We start from the raw sequence: 7,602 nt of genomic DNA, 5'->3' as shown, positions 1-7,602 counted from the left end.
TCATCTTGATTATAGTCCCATAAGTCCATTTTGGAATTTCTGACCTTCAGAACTATAAGATATTCAATTTATGTTGTTTTAAGCTGCAAAGTTTGGGAAAATCCATTACAGTAAGAAAGTAATACAACATGTAATGGACTCCATTCTACCCAGGAGATGGCATGTGGGTTCCCTATGTGACACTGAGGAGGGAAGACAGATGTTTAAAGGACAGATTGATTGTAGAAGCAAGCCTGTGGGATGCCCTAAATTATAAAGCCTCTGGCATAATGGTCATGATCCATTATAATCTTTCTGAACTGCCATGGTCCCCCCACCCCCCATGCTGCCAACCTTCCCCAGTCCCTGGCATTGAGGCTTCCCCTGGTGAGGCCACGCTATTCATCTGTGCCTTGAATGTTGAGCCCTCAAAGCTCACCTCGCCGACGCCTCTACATGGTGGTTCAGTTTTCTCAAATCATTCTTGTCTTTCGAGGTTAATGACAGCAGGAGGTTATTATATATCTTGGACAATAGGACTTGCTCTTTTGGGAACTGGACTATTTATAGCATTTTTTAGCTTCTAAAACTCCTGTAGGGGACTATGGAAGTTTGTTCCTCTCCAGCTATGGGGTTGGCACACATCAAATTTTTAAGTCAGAGTTAGCCTAGAATGCTCCTAGGTAGGCGTCAGGGGTGAGAGAAAGGAGAACATGTTGTTCCTGAGCACCCCTTTCTGCCAGGCGGGGCAGAGCCCTTCTCTTTTTAGTGCTTCCTATCCAGATTGGCTAGCACATGCTGACCAGAGCGGGCCCAGAGCCAGAATGTTCAGCTCTGAGTTCAAATGTTGCCAGCTTCTAGCTATCACCTAGGACAACATCTTATCTCTACTCCTCACTTTCCTCATCTATAATGTGAGAATGACAGCATAGGCCTTGTTGTGAGATCACGCAGATAATGCATTTTTAATATTATTTTTATCTTGTTTCATTTGAGAGAGGATCTTGCTCTGTTGCCCAGGCTGGAGTGCAGTGGCTCGATCATGGCTCATTGCAACCTTAAACTCCTGGGCTCAAGCACTCCTCCCACTTCAGCCTCCCTTGTAGCTGGGCTATAGGTGCACACCACCAAACCCTTCTCACTTTCTGTAGTGATGGAGGGCTATCACTATGCTGTTCAGGCTGATCTCAAACTCCTGGGCTCAAGTGACCTTCCTGCCTGGGTCTCCCAAAACGTTGGGATTACAGGTGTGAACCACCGTACCTGGCCCATTTTTAACATTCTTTGAATGGTATCTGACATCTGAGAATGTGAAATATCTGCTAGTTGTTACATTGATGATCATCAGTGTCATAGTTACAGCATCCTTATTTCTTATTCTGTGAAAGAGATTTATTCTCATCTCTATTTTGGAGGCGATAAAACTGAGCCTCACTGAGGTCAATTGCATGTCCAAAGCCACATGGAGAATGGGTCAGAGCTGCATTTCAATACCAGAGCTCTCTTTTTCTCTTTTAATACTAAGCAATTTCTGAACCTTCATTTTCCTCTGTGCATCCAGGACACACGACACTCAGGTTGTCTCTTCCCGGTGATCCAACTCCCAGGCCCTTGGGCTTTGTCAGTTCAGATTCCCAGCGTACTCAGAGGCTCTGTCCTTCCATAATGAGTTCTCTGTCAATTACCAGCTCCTGCCCAGCAGCCTCCAGGGCAGTGCAGGCCAATTGTTCTGTCAGGCTTTGGACTGAGCAGGGCATCTCAATTTGGGCAGCTACTCAGTGGTCAATCACAACCTAAAACAGAGACAGCAGGGTGGCCTTATGCCCGGTGATTTCTGGAAACCAGCCAGCCCTTTTCCCCAATAAGACACTCTATTTCTCAGCATGCAGTTTTCTACCAGACTTTTTATGCTAAGCCAGGCTAGTCCTAATTGTAATTGGTTCTGGCTAGTTCCTGCAAGAGCTGTTAAATCTTTTATTTGCTCATTCTCTGGGGAAGTCGGCTCCCATTGGGAACTAACTCTTATACCCTTGAGAAAAGGTGTCTCCCCTGCCCTTGCTAGAACTTACTCTTTCACTCCTGTCCCACTCACCCAGCCATCAGCAGTGTCCTTAGATGGACATTATTTTTGATCTTCTAGAAAAATCAGTGTGCCCTGATTCTTTTGATAGACCTTAAACCTAAGGCTCTGGACATCTGCTTCTCTGTAAGGAGTATTTGCTGGCAAATCGACCTTCTATTCAATAAGGCCTAGCCAGTAGAATCTCTGCCAAATTATCCTTGTGACTTCTACAGGTTTAATTGGAAGTTTATGGGGTTCAACATGCATCGTCACTAAGTTTAAATAGCACATTGATTTAGGATTTACCTCTTAGCTGGAGATGGTTTCTCATCAGTCCAGGATTCTAGTAACTGCACAGGGCTGTAGCTGTCTACGATCCCAAAACACTTGTCACAGCTGTGATCCTATCTGGTCCTGAGAGTAAGTCTTCAAAGTAGCAGTTATTATTATCTCTGTTTACCAGATGAGGAAATGGGGCTCAGAATGGTTAAATAATTTGCCTCAGGCCACACAGTTATGACAGAGCCAGGATTTGAACCTGATATCATTTGGATGCGAAGCTTCTTGTTCTTTTTACTGTGTCCATTTTCAATTGGTCCCTTCGTTTATTCCAAGCCTATTTATTGAGTGCTTACCAAACAATGATCTAGGCCCCAGGAGCCCAGCAGCAATGAAATGGTTTCCATCCTGGGGGAGAAAAGCAATGAACAAACAATATTGGAAAGTGGTAATTGCTCTGCAGAGGATTAGAATAAGGGGAGGCTGGTGGAAGTGTAAACTGGGACAGCCTCTGTAAAGAGCAACTGGGCAATAGCTCAATCAAAATTTAAAATGTGTATCAACTTTGATTTGGCAGTTTGGCTCCTAGGTAATTTATCCTGCAAACATGTTAGCACATATGCAAAGCAACGGATGTATGTACAAGGATATTTGCTTCATCATTGAATGAGCAAATCAAAGCGGAAGTAATGTAAATGTCCATCAATAGGGAATGCAGTGTATCCCTACAATAGAGCCCTCTGGAACTATTAAAAAGAGCAACGCAACATACCTACAACCATCTGATCTTTGACAAACCTGACAAAAACAAGCAATGGCTCTTGACGTGTCCCAACAAGACCACTGAGTTTATATCCAGGCAGCCATTGGACAGGGCTGAGATATTGCCCCAAGTTACCCTGAATTGAGAGTTAGGTCAGTCAGCAAGGTAGTGTGTTTTCCTCTGGGAATGTTGGATATCAGGGAGAATACCTGCCTCACCTCTCAGGACTGTGCAGAGTACTAAACTGTCAACATCTATTGACTGGTACAAAATAGAAGCTGTGATTGCTATTAAAGTTGGAATCGGCGTTGTCCCTGAGCTTAGCTCGGTGTTGGGTTTTAGTATTTGCTGAATGCTTTCTCAGCGCTTTATTGCAATCCTTCTCTCCCTCTCTCTCTCTCCCTCTCTTTTGACTTTTCTCAGGTGTAGACCACTACATGAATGAGTAAGTGAATTAATGAGGAACAGACTCTGATCAGGTAAGAGTGATGGAGAGAGAGAGGAAGACAGAGAAGCTAAGGGTGTTTTCAAGGAAGTGATTCCATTTTCTCCCTGAGAAAAGGAGAAAAGTTAAGGTACACATGAGGCACTTAAAATAATAGATTGGTAAGGTTAACGGATTTTCAAATATTGTTGCAATGAGTACACTAGGTAGGTAATAGGAGGGAACAGGGAGTGAGTGGCTGGAATAGAGTGTCAGATGAATGCAGTTATTTTAACAAGGTCAAGGATATAGCCATAACATCGTGTAGCTGAGAAGATAGAGGGACAGATTGTTGGAGGTGAGGCAAAGGTGATTTGATGGATCACGTATGGATATATGTCTTCATGAATCATGATAAAATTGAAGAAAAGGCAGACAATGAGCCAAGACCCAATGTTAACCATGAATGAATACACTAATGGAGAGTCAGCAAGCTGATGTGTTTGCCTCCTGTAATATTCAGCTGTTCAAGGGTAGGCCACTGCCTGGGTGAAGAATGAATTAGTGAGGTTTGTGCTTGACCAGGTAAGAATGATAGAAGAGGGGACAAAGAGTTCAAGGGGTTTTCGAGGAAGTGATTCCAATGATGAGCCATGGTCCCTCAGGGAGATGAAGAGAGAAGTATGTGGCATGTGATGTACTGGCATATGCCAACACAAAGAGCACTGGAGGACAGGAATCTGATGGCACAGACTTCAAAATAAATGAAGTTTTGGAAGATAAAGATTCTCTCTTTCTTTTTCTCTCTCCACAATGATTCATGCATATTATCGTTTTCTCTCTAATAAAATAGAAAGTACTTAGAGGCCAAAAAATGTATGGTTACTCATTATTATTATTTTGTCCTTACAGAACCAAGCATCACAAGGTCAGGCATACAGGCCCATTTTAAATGGGCTTATTAGGCATGATCTTGGTTGCTAATGACAGAAACATAGCTCAATCTGGCTTAATGAACTGCCTTAGAAGACCAGGAATCACAGGGCTCCAGGCCTCTCTCTATCCTGACGTTCTGTGATGACTTTCACTGGGAGTCTGTTGTCCCTTGGCTGCGTCTGAGTTCCTTCTCAGAGAAGTGCAAAGAAGGTTCCAGCAGCTCTAGGTTTTAGCATCCTTCAAATGGCAACCCAGTGAGAGAGAAAACTATCTACCAGTGCTGACACAGAACTTTTCTGGCTGATTTTGACTAATTTGGCTTGGATCATATGCCAAAGTGTAGGCCCATGTCTAGAGAGATGGAGTTCTCTGATGGCCCAGCTTATGAGCTCCCTTTGGGGCCAGGAAAGGGGTCAACCTAATTAAAGCTTATAAACACAATATTAAAAAAGCGTGGTTTCTCAGAGGTAAATTTGCGTTGTTATTATCAAAGAAGGCAGAGGAGGCCCGTTAGGCAGCAGAAACACCAGATGTTCATCCGTGTACAGGGACAGAAGCTGCTGACGGAGTCATCGGGAAGATTAAATGAGATACAGGGTATAAAGCCCTGCTGTGGTACATGGTACCAAGTAGGTGTTAAATACCTTTTCATTTCCTATAACTCTCCTGCTGTATTCTGGGTTCTGATCATGACTTGTTCTGTGACACTGGATAAATCTGTAACCTTCGGGATCAGTGAGTTTATCTATCTGATGTCTTCATGGTAAATCTCAGCAAAAAATGGCCACAATTTTCCCCTTCCAGTACCCATATTCCTTGCCACAGGACTTGCAGCTCCTCCCAACAGAAGGCAGAGTCCATTATCTCACACTTTGAATTGAGGCTGGCCTGGTGACTTGCTTTGACTAATAAAATATGATAGAACTAGAGGCCAGTTTCATACCTAGGTCACAGAGACCCTGTGTTTCTGCTCCCTGCCTTGGGAACCTGTGAACAAGCCTGAGCTAGCCTGCTACAGCGTGAGACCACGTGGAGATGAAAATCTCAGCCAAGGTCCATCCTAGACTAACCAGGTCTTAACAGATCTGCCAGGAGGTGCAGATTTGGAGTAAGCTCAGCTGAGATCAGCCCAGCCCAGCCCAGACCTACAGAACTGCTCAAGTGACCCACAACCACCCTAGCTAAGTAAATGCTTGTAATTTAAGGCACTCAATCTTTGGGTGGTTTGTTACAGCTATAACAATTTGATACTGTCCTACGCAGCACGGGACTCCTATATTTTCAATTCTTGTTAAATGCCACTTTCTGCTTGCTCTTTGAATATATTTGATGAGATAAAAGCCCTTTCCTTTCCACAAAACTGAGTTTCCTGCATGTTAAACAGCTTTCTTTCAGAAGCTTCAGTTCCCAGGGTTTCAATCTACATGTGTTAGGCAGCAGTCTCTGCAATAAAAGCATGTTCAAGGGCACTTTTCCTGATCAACTATGTGATCTGTTGATTTTTCTTGTTTCCTGGAGTCCTGGTGAATGATTTGACGCTAACGCTTTCCCTTTCCTTTGGTTTTTTACATAGTTCTTATCTGTGTGTTTTAAAGGTTTTCTCTTTTTTTCTTTAAATTTCAGTGCTTTACTGAATAAGCCTTTGCGGCTGGACTTAGAGGACGCAGGTGCAGAGCTCAGTTCTCCTTTCTCTGGCTGTGCTGCCTGGGACAGTACAGCTCTGGGGCTTCCTCACATGCAGCATTAGGGGTTATGAGCATCGGCCTCATAGGATTTCAGAAAGGATCACCTGAAACTGAATGCCGGGAGGTGTTAGTGTGGTGCCAGGCATAGGGAAGGGGCTCGATTAGTTCCTCTCCTCCCTAATGACTGTAACCCTCTTGAACCGACCGTAATGGAACTGAGCTCCATTAATGTAACCCGCGATGGCTGCTGAGAAGCAGAGATAAATGAGACATCACAGAGGTTATCTTTTAATTATAATGATTATTTTTAAAAGAATACTGTAAAATATGCTGTAATAACAAGTCCAGAGAATAAGGGAACAGTGGAGGGACATTTATTCTCATGTGCAGTGGAATTATGAAGTGATGAGGGGCAAAGATCTTAGATCTCCCTGTTGGTGGTGGTTACAAGCTGGGATACAAGGTTGAGCATGCCCCATTTCAAATCCTGGTTTGTCCATTTATAACGGGTGTGACTGCCCACAAACTACTTCAACGACACAAGCCTCAGCCTCCCCGTTTGCAAAATAGGGAAAACAATATCTCCTCTATGTGGATTTTGTTGACTGAGATGAGAGAGTACTTAGCCTTGAGCACAATGCCTGTAAGTAGCAAGAGAGATATTTGATTTATCCACACCTTCCCTGGATGCGTGAGGAAACCGAGACTCTGAAAACACCTTCGGCTTCCTGAGCTTGCACAGATGGGTAGGGCCAGGCCCTCCAGTTTCTGGTTTTAGTAAGTGGTAATTTGAGCTTATATCTTCCAGGGTATAAAATTACAAAGCAGATTCTCATCAGGGAGAAAGAGTTTCTGCCAATTTCCAAATCAAACAGCTATTCTTCTAGTTGTGAAATAGAATTGATTTTCAGAGCTTAAAAAAGTAACGAAAAAGTAAGCAAGTAAACCCTCAGAGTGGCTATGGTGTTTAGCAACCTGCTACCCAGAGGTTGATTTGGTTTCTTGGTGTCCCATCATATCCAGGTATGATGGTGTGGGGCATGGGGAACATCACAGACAGGGGCAGGGAATGCAGATACTTGAGGAGCCTCAGACATACCTAAAGAGGACTATCAGGCAGTCAGGAGCTGAGTGCTGATGGGTGTTAGGCAGTGAGAGTCAAAGGTAAAGAGAGAAGGACAGGCTCTATCTTTTAGGAGCTTCCACTGGAAGCTTATTATTCTGGCAACAGCCAGACCTGGAAGTGCCAGGCTCAATTAGCACAACATGAGAATTTAAGAACATTTCTTTAGGGTCATGTTGCATTGCCACTTCTAAATGAAGCATCAAAACTTAGGCTGGCCTGATCTAATGTTAAGGAAAAAGGGTAACTGTAAAGTTTCTAGAGGAATATTCAAGCAATTCTGATTGAACCTGATGGGAACCCTGCCTGCTGCTAGGCACAGGAGGACCGAGGTAGCTCTTGCTTTCCAGT

The 7,602-nt window shown here is 43.7% G+C and overlaps 1 long non-coding RNA gene across 1 annotated transcript; it reads right to left on the bottom strand.

Annotated features, from left to right (window-relative positions):
* Nucleotides 1-942: 942 nt before the first annotated feature.
* LOC103788621 (uncharacterized) lies at nt 943-2,730 on the bottom strand. The gene is made up of 3 exons (XR_614590.1): nt 2,677-2,730; nt 2,348-2,493; nt 943-1,772 (listed from the first exon to the last, which is right to left on the bottom strand). It is a non-coding gene; the product is annotated as an uncharacterized LOC103788621 (long non-coding RNA).
* Between the last annotated feature and the right edge of the window lie 4,872 nt (nt 2,731-7,602).

The sequence above is a fragment of the Callithrix jacchus genome, chromosome 16, assembly GCF_049354715.1.
Source record: "Callithrix jacchus isolate 240 chromosome 16, calJac240_pri, whole genome shotgun sequence".
Lineage (NCBI taxonomy): Eukaryota > Metazoa > Chordata > Mammalia > Primates > Cebidae > Callithrix > Callithrix jacchus.
This window is presented reverse-complemented; position numbering and strand designations above follow the sequence as displayed.